Source organism: Cervus canadensis, chromosome 11 (genome assembly GCF_019320065.1).
Source record: "Cervus canadensis isolate Bull #8, Minnesota chromosome 11, ASM1932006v1, whole genome shotgun sequence".
Taxonomy (NCBI): Eukaryota; Metazoa; Chordata; class Mammalia; order Artiodactyla; family Cervidae; genus Cervus; species Cervus canadensis.
Genome location: NC_057396.1, coordinates 74,430,221 through 74,439,884, shown reverse-complemented (window position 1 = coordinate 74,439,884; position 9,664 = coordinate 74,430,221). Strand labels below are relative to the sequence as shown.

General features: G+C 40.0%; 2 pseudogenes; one reads left to right on the top strand and one right to left on the bottom strand.

Annotated features, from left to right (window-relative positions):
* The first annotated feature begins 1,852 nt into the window (after positions 1 to 1,852).
* Positions 1,853 to 2,775, top strand: LOC122450551 (annotated as a pseudogene).
* Positions 2,776 to 6,626: 3,851 nt separating this feature from the next.
* LOC122449365 lies at positions 6,627 to 9,200 on the bottom strand (annotated as a pseudogene).
* Positions 9,201 to 9,664: the final 464 nt, after the last annotated feature.

Sequence of the window (9,664 nt, the reverse complement as noted above, 5' to 3'; positions counted from 1 at the left end):
TTGACACTTAAAATGCTTTGTTTCCCTCTTTGAGTGAAAGCAAACATGAGTATAAATGACCTGAAATGAGCTCTGTGTTTACAAAATACTGAATTCTTGAAACATTTCACTACTTAGGTATGATTTTTTTGACTCATCTGAAATCCCACCCCTCCAGGTCTTTTTTTACTGAGCTCCGTTGCCTCTGAGACCACAGGAGGTCTGTTGCTTTTATTTCATTAATTTCCTGTTAAGCACAATCTTTTTCAAAATGTCTTATCAGGGAGCAATGGCATTTGTTTTCTGTCAACACATCTCCTGCACACACTCCACTTAATATTTCTGTGTGATTGTGTTGCTGGAATCACCATGATTATTTCCATGTCCAAGATGTGTATCTCCCTTCTTCAGTTTTTCTTTTTCTTTTTGGGACTATACTCACTTCCCCTTCCTCTAACTTTCTATTCATTTTTTTCTGAAGCCTTTTTATTTTGAAATAAATATTCACAAGAAGCTTCAAAGATAGCACAGAGAATTCTCCTGTATGTTTCCCTCAGTTTGACCCCAGTTCACTGTTCTAGACAACACAAAACAGCAGGAAATGGACATTGGCATGTTATGTGTGTAGGTCTCTATTGTTTTAGCACTCATGTAGATTTGTTTAACCACCAGCACAATCAGGATACAAAACTATTCCATCTCCACAAAGATCTCCTGTGTGTTATCCTTTTATAATAACACCACCACCCTCCTCCCCAACATTCTTAATCCCAGGCAACCTCTTCTCTATCTCTAAAATCCTGCCATCTGAGTATGTTTTATGAATGGAATCATAGAGTACGTGACCTTTTGAGATTTTTTTTTTTTAACAACTCTGCTCTTGACACTCAGCCAGATTGTTGCATGTATCATGTTTTGCTCCTCTTTATTACTGAATAGTATTCTGTGGTATGGATACACCACAGTTTGCTCAACTGTTTTTGTTATTTCAAGTGTTTGGCCATTATGAATAATGTTTCTATGGATACAGATGACCAGGTTTTTCTGTCAACATCAGTTTTTAAGGGGGATAAATGCCTAGGTGTGTCCTTTTCCTGCTTAAGATATTATTTTTCTCTCCCAGGTTCTGATCACTCACAATTGATTACAGCACCTATTGAATGTTTAAGAACTAGTCTCTCTTATAGGCTGAAAAGAGAATGGAGTTTGATAAAGTAATCAGTATGCACATTAATAATATGAGGAATATTGGTGTTTTGGAGAAGGCATCATAAAGTAGACACTGCTGAGGACTTTGAACTCTGTTCGAAAGCCAACTTCATTTGTCTGAGCTTGCATTCCTTCTTACACTTCAGAAGTTATCTTTTAGACAACACACTGACTTTTTTTCCCCAGAATCTGAAGCAATTAGCAAGGAAGTTATATTTCTTACAGCCTTTATCTAGGGTGAGAGTGAGAACTATCAGCCTGAATTCATCAAATGCACATGATACCTTATCTGTGAAATGTGTCTTAAAATATCCTTGGTTCAAAGGCAAGGATTTTTAGAAATGTAATCTGGCACAGTTAAAGGAATTGCTTTAGATAATCTCCAAAAGCTACTTCTATACGTAAAAATCTATGATTCTCTTCAAAAATTTCTGTTTTAATCAAGAAGAAACTGAGGTTTAGTGACTTAATATCATGCAAACAATAAGTGGATGGCTGACCACTCAGAGATAGAAGTCAGGAGTGTTGTCTGTCAATATACCATGTAAATGTAAAAAAAGGTAAAAGATTCATTCATTTTTAAAATGAGGAAACCCAATTATGAATTGACTCCAAAGAAAGATCTCTCTCTTTCTCATTACAGGTTAGATCAGAGAAATGGATTATGGAACATGAAACTCTGGTGACTGAGTTTGCTTCCATTTGGCTTGACAAACCGCTTCCAGATCCAGGTTGTTCTTTGCATGATATTTCTCGTGGTCTCTGTTGCCACTTTTCTGGGAAACTTGGGGATGATCACTCTCATTTGGATGGATTCTCGACTCCACAGCCACATGAACTTTTTTCTCAGCCACTTGTCCCTTGTGGACGTCTGTTCCTCTTCTGTCATTGGTCCCAAGATGTTAACGGACATCTTTGTGGAGACAAAAGTCATCTCTTTCTTTGGTTGTGCAGCCCAGATCTGGTCTTTTGGTCAGTGTGTAGTGACTGAGTGTTTCCTCCTGGCTTCCATGGCATACGACTGGCATGTGGCCTATTGTATACACTCGTTATGTCTCAGTGAGTCTGTGGGCAGCTGGTGGTAACTCCTTATACTGTGGGCCTTATAAGCACCGTGATCCATATAACTGTCACCTTTCACCTGCCTTACTGTTTTCCAAAAATCAATCACTTCTTCTGTGACCTCCTTCCTGTTCTCTCCCTGGCATGTGCAGACATACGGGTCAATGAAGTTTTACTTTTCATCTTGGCTGGAGCTCCAGGAGTACCCAATAGCCGGATCATCTTGGTCTCCTACATTTAATTGTCATCACTGTCCTGAGCATCTGCTCTGCTGATGGGAGGTGGAAAGCCTTCTCCACCTGCTCCTCACACCTAACTGCTGTCTCCAGCATTTATGGGACATTCTTCTTCATCTATGTACGTCCAACTTCCAGTTTCTCCCTGGATATTAATAAAGTGGTTTTTGTGTTCTACACAGCCCTGTTTCCCATGTTGAACCCACTTATCTATAGCCTGAGAAACAAGGAAGTAAAATAATCATTCAGAAGGACGTTTGAAAGGAAGAAGTTTCTTATGGGTAAATAAACTGGAACACCATTTATACTAAAGATTGAGAGTAATCTGTATGCAAGATGTAACCACATGGGCTGGGTATAGAGAATCTTTATTTTATGTTGAGATTTTGGGTCATTGACAAGTCATACAATGTCTTAGGTTATAACTTTCTCACTTTGTTTTTCTCATTTCTGATTTAGTAGGGATGGATTTTAGAACTTTAAACTCAAAAGAGTAGACTATTGAATCCCAAGACTTAAAAATATTCTTATTCATATAAAACATTTTATGACTAGGATATCAGAAGTTCTTTGTTAAGTCCTGAGTAAATGTTGTAATCACAGCAGTGACTTAACAGTACTTTTGTTTTTCTTACAGTGTGTTGAGATCTCTCATTGTCTGTAATCTTGACCTTGACCCTTTAAACATAGAATATTAAAAAATGTATTAAGGTCAAAGGTTTAAAACTTTCAGTTATAAGATAAATATGTTCTGGGGCTGTAAAATAAAGCATAGTTGCTATAGCTAACAATACTGTATTTTATATTTCCAAGATGCTGAGAGAGGAGATTTTAATCATTCACATCATGAGAAATAAAATTAAGAACTCTGTTAGGTGACTGGTAAGCTAATTGGGGTAATCATTTTGCAATGTAGACAAATATTGAGTCATTATGCTGTATACCTTGGACTAATACAATATTATATTAATTATATATCAAGAAACCTGAAAACAGTGAGATATTCAGGAACTATGTAACCATAGCACTCTCTAATATTACCTTCATATTTGGTGTAGGTTTATTCCCAAGGCCTTTTATATCCTCTATACTCTTTAGTCATAGTAATAACTTATCAGGATTTTGCTGTTGTAATCATATGCTTTGTGCATATGAAGTACAGAATGCCTCCATATTTTTTAATAAAGTATGTAAATGTCCTGTAAATATTGCAACGTTGCTCAATCTCACTAGAAATCAGCAAGAATCCAACAACATATTAAAAAGATCATACACCATGACCAAGTGGGCTTTATCCCAGGAACACAAGGATTCTTTAATATCCACAAATCAATCAATGTAATACACCACATTAACAAATTGAAAGATAAAAACCATATGATTATCTCAATAGATGCAGAGAAAGCCTTTGACAACATTCAACACCCATTTATGATTAAAACTCTCCAGAAAGCAGGCATAGAAGGAACATACCTCAACATAATAAAAGCTATATATGACAAACCCACAGCAAGCATTACACTCAATGCTGAAAAATTGAAAGCATTTCCCCTCAAATCAGGAACAAGATACGGGTGCCCACTCTCACCACTACTATTCAACATAGTTTTGGAAGTGTTGGCCACAGCAATCAGAGCAGAAAAAGAAGTAAAAGGAATCCAGATAGGAAAAGAAGAAGTGAAACTCTCGCTGTTTGCAGATGACATGATCCTCTACATAGAAAACCCTAAAGACTCTACCAGAAAATTACTAGAGCTAATCAATGAATATAGTAAAGTTACAGGATATAAATTTAACACACAGAAATCCCTTGCATTCCTATACACTAACAATGAGAAAACAGAAAGAGAAATTAAGGAAACAATACTATTCACCATTGCAACAAAAAGAATAAAATACTTAGGAGTATATCTACCTAAAGAAACAAAAGACCTATACATAGAAAACTGTAAAACACTGACGAAAGAAATCAAAGTGGACACAAACAGATGGAGAAACATACCATGTTCATGGATTGGAAGAATCAATATTGTCAAAATGGCTATACTACCCAAAGCAATCTATAGATTCAATGCAATCCCTATCAAGCTACCAACGGTATTTTTCATAGAACTAGAACAAATAATTTCACAATTTGTATGGAAATACAAAAAACCTCAATTAGCCAAAGTAACCTTGAGAAAGAAGAATGGGACAGGAGGAATCAACCTGCCTGACTTCAGACTCTACTACAAAGCCACAGTCATCAAGACAGTATGGTACTGGCACAAAGACAGAAATATAGATCAATGGAACAGAATAGAAAACCCAGAGATAAATCCACAAACCTATGGACACCTTATCTTTGACAAAGGAAGCAAGGATATACAATGGAAAAAAGACAACCTCTTAACATGTGGTGCTAGAAAACTGGTCAACCACTTGTAAAAGAATGAAACTAGAACATTTTCTAACACCATACACAAAAATAAACTCAAAATGGATTAAAGATCTAAATGTAAGACCAGAAACTATAAAACTCCTAGAGGAGAACATAGGCAAAACACTCTCCAACATAAATCACAGCAAGATCCTCTATGACCCACCTCCCAGAATATTGGAAATAAAAGCAAAAATAAACAAATGGGACCTAATGAAACTTAAAAGCTTTTGCACAACAAAGGAAGCTATAAGTAAGGTGAGAAGACAGCCCTCAAATTGGGAGAAAATAATAGCAAACATAGCAACAGACAAAGGATTAATCTCAAAAATATACAAGCAACTCCAGCAGCTCAATTCCAGAGAAATAAATGACCCAATCAAAAAATGGGCCAAAGAACTAAACAGACATTTCTCCAAAGAAGACATACAGATGGCTAACAAACACATGAAAAGATGCTCAACATCACTCATTATCAGAGAAATGAAAATCAAAACCACAATGAGGTACCATTACACGCCAGTCAGGATGGCTGCTATCCAAAAGTCTACAAGCAATAAATGCTGGAGAGGGTGTGGAGAAAAGGGAACCCTCTTACACTGTTGGTGGGAATGCAAACTAGTAGAGCCACCATGGAGAATAGTGTGAAGATTTCTTTAAAAACTGGAAATAAAACTGCCATATGACCCAGCAATCCCACTCCTGGGCATACACACCAAGGAGACCAGATCTGAAAGAGACACATGTACCACAATGTTCATCGCAGCACTGTTTATAATAGCCAGGACATGGAATCAACCTAGATGCCCATCAGCAGACGAATGGATAAGGTAGTTGTGGTACATATACTCCATGGAATATTACTCAGTCATTAAAAAGAATTCATTTGAATCAGTTCTCATGAGATGGATGAAACTGGAGCCCATTATACAGAGTGAAGTAAGCCAGCAAGATAAAGACCATTACAGTATACAACACATATATATGGAATTTAGAAAGATGGTAATGATAACCCTATATGCAAAACAGAAAAAGAGACACAGATGTATAGAACAGACTTTTGGACTCTGTGGGAGAAGGCAAGGGTGAGATGTTTCGAGAGAACAGCATCAAAACATGTATATTATCTAGGGTGAAACTGATCACCAGCCCAGGTTGGGTGCATGAGACAAGTTCTTGGGCCTGGTGCACTGGGAAGACCCAGAGGGATCGGGTAGAGAGGGAGGTGGGAGGGGGGATTGGGATGGGGAATACATGTAAATCCATGGCTGATTCATGTCAATGTATGACAAAAACCACTACAATATTGTAAAGTAATTAGCCTCCAACTAATAAAAATAAATGTAAAGATAAATTAAAAAGTCCAATTCCAAGCAGTCCACAGAAAAAGAAAATATATGTGCAGAGTTTTTTTTAAAAATAGTAGCTGATATTAAATAATAAACTTTTTCTGAAAATGATTGGACTATGAGGTGGCTGAAAGGAACCAAATTAAAGGGGCTGTGGGTTTGAACTATAACTTTGGCTTAGTATACAGAAAAGATCACATACAAGGCTTCAGAAATCCACATTGATTGACAAGATGAGTGAATAATTGGATGGATGAACGGATAAAGGGGTACCACTGTGTTCCCAGATACTTACCAGATGCCTGGAACCTTAGGAATCCACACAATCTATCCTTTTAGCTTTCTCCTGCAACTTCCTTTCTAGATAAGAATTTATGTCCTAGAAAACGTCCTCTTCAACACGGCCCTGCGGATAACATCTTTGACCTCCTTATTCCTCAAGCTATAGGTAAGTGGGTTCAACATGGGGATGCCTGCAGTGTAAACCACGGACACCACTTTGTCGAGACCCAGGGGGACACGGGCACTAGACTGCACGTAAATAAAGAGAAGAGGGCCATACAGGATAGACACGGCTCTCGGATGTGCAGAACAGCATAGACGAGGCTTCATGTCTCCCATCAGCAGAGCGGATCATCAGGATGGCGATGAGGCTGTCAGGCAGGAGTCCAGGACAGTCAGGCCACTGAAGACGCCCGCAGCTCCAGCCACGACAAAAACCACCCACTTGCTGAGACTGGTGTCCGCACGCACAAGGGAAAGCAGAGGGGCCAAGTCACAGAGGAAGTGATGGATGACATTGGGGCTGCAGAAAGGAAGGCGAAATGCATCATGTGTGCATCATGGGGTTCACGAAGCCAATGACATAGGGACCCACCACCAGCTGAACTCAGAGTCTGTGGGACATGGCGACGGTACACAGCAGGGGGTTACAGATGCAGACACAGCGGTCATAGGCCACGGACACCAGAGGAAACCCTCTGCGGCAGCGAAGAACCCAAAGCACCCATTGCCAAGCATAGCTGCGGAAAGACATGGCTCTCCTCCTCACAAAGAAGTCAGAGAGCATCCTGGGGCTCACGACATGTCCACGAAAGACAAGTGACTGGGGAAAAGTACATGGGCCCATGAAGGTGGGAATCCATCTGTGTCAGAATAATGATACCCAAGTTCCCTGTTAGGTTGCTGAGGTAGAAACTCAGAAAGAGCAGGAAAAGGCAGGCCTGCAATTGAGGACTGAAATTCAAACCTGTGAAAATGAACTCTGTGACCCTCGTGTCGCTTTCATTTGCCAGGGACAGACTCTGGATTCCCCTGGAGAAGAGCAGAGAAATTTGGTAAACATATCTTCAAAAAGGGGACACAGAAAAAATAAACTAGTCCCTAGGAGAGCATACAACTTTTAGTTGCATGCTGTGGCTAAGGAAACAGAAGTGAACTAGAGACCAGGGCAAACGATCAGATTTGAACCTATAATATTGCAAGGCTCCATAGGAGTCCATCAGTATATGGGTGAGAAATCCACAGCCTAGAAATTCAAAGTCCCATAACCAATAGCAGAGAAAATTCCAGAATAAGTATCCAGTAATTCCAACTTCAGTGAACTTTTCCAGAGTTCACCAGTTGGGTACACACCTGGTGAAGTGATGTAGGAGAGTGAAATGAAACAAGCAGAGAAGAATGAGCAGCAGGTCAGTCTCAGGCCACATGCTGTGCACTTTGGGATTACACCTTAGGCCTGAGTACATCTTCTGCAAGTGCCCGGAACCTAGGAAGTTACATTTCTTCACCTGTGAAGTAGGAGTAATAATAGTAATAGCTACCTTGTAAATTGCTGTGAGGATTTAATGAGTCAATGCATGCAAACTTTTAACAGAGTCTTATTGAGCTCCCAGTAATTGCACACTAATTATTGGCATTTTTGCCTTACATATTGTCTTTAACAAGCCTGCAAGCTAAACATCATTATTTCCTTTTACATAGGAGGAAAATAAAAGTTTAATCCATGTTCCCTATACTAGTGACTTGCAGAAGTGTGCTTTGAGTAAGTACCTGTCAAAACAGACTGTACTCTTTCTATTTTCACACTGTAACAGTGTTTCCTGGGTCTTCATAAATCCTTTCATCTTACAGAGATCAAACGTTGTACATTGCAATAGCAGTACAGAATAATGCATTTTGGCTTCCTATTTTTTTGAGGTTACAGCCAATGGTCATTAGTGGGAAGCCCATAGGATAATAGAATGCTGAGTTTAAGCATCACTTTATGGAAACAGTACACGGAAGAAACCGTGAAAAGAGCCTAAATTAGCCCAGCTCTATATCCTCTATGTATTCTCTTTTCATGCACTATAAGAGTGGCCTTGGTTAAGTCAGCTGATCTCCTTGAACCTGAGATGCCTCATTCACCGTGGCTGAAACCCTGTAACTTGATCTCTCAGAACTCTTACTCACTTAGAATGAGAGGGTTGATGTGTAAGTGCTCAGAAAACTACTCATACTTTAAATTTTTGTTAGCCCAGGAATATTGGGGTTTATCATCACACGTATGCTAAGCACTTTTCCTTCACTTTTTTATTTTGAAATTTATTATTCAGCTTTAGCAAGGCTATACCTCTGAGGCCCAATAATACAGCTTGTATGATATTCTTCACTTCAGGGAAATTAAAGAGAAAGATAGGATGGGCCGTCAAACCATCCACCCGTCACACCCACCGCTTGTTTAAACCTTCTCCAGGGTCACTCAGATACTTCATCTCAGTCTTCCACTTGCCCTTTGCCGAAAGCTCATCAACTCCTCTCCTGAGTCTTGGTTTCCAAACCTGCTCAAGCCTTCTTTACTTACGCGTTTATTTTTGGCCGTGCTGGGACTTCACGGCTGAGCAGGTCTTGCCCTGGGCATGGGAGCGGAGGCGCCTCTCTGGTTGCAGTGCTCCGGGTTTTCATCGTGGTCCTTCTCCTGTTGTTGAGCTCAGGCCGGAGGGTGCTCGGGCCTCAGTAGTTGCAGCCCTTGGGCTCGGCGGTTGCAGTGTGCGGACTCCAGCATGAGCTCAATAGTTGTGGAGCACCCGCTAGGCTGATTCACAGCTTGTTCGATCTTCCCAGGTCAGAAATCAAACCCGTGTCTCCTGCACTGGCAGGCGGACTCTTTACCATTGAGCAGCCAAGGAAGCCCCTGCCCAAGCCTCCTGCATGACATTTTAATTTCTCAGTTTTTCCATGTGGCTTGATGCCTAGAATAGACTATGGTGCTCCAACAGGTGAGACCACACAGGCTGAGGAACACAAGTCACTCTGGGGTTCAGAGCACTTAGGATAATAACAGCACAGCCCACAATAACCTTCTTTTAGCAAGGAGAAAGGAGATCACCCAGGTGACTTAGACTGGAATGTGAATTGAATTCAGGGCT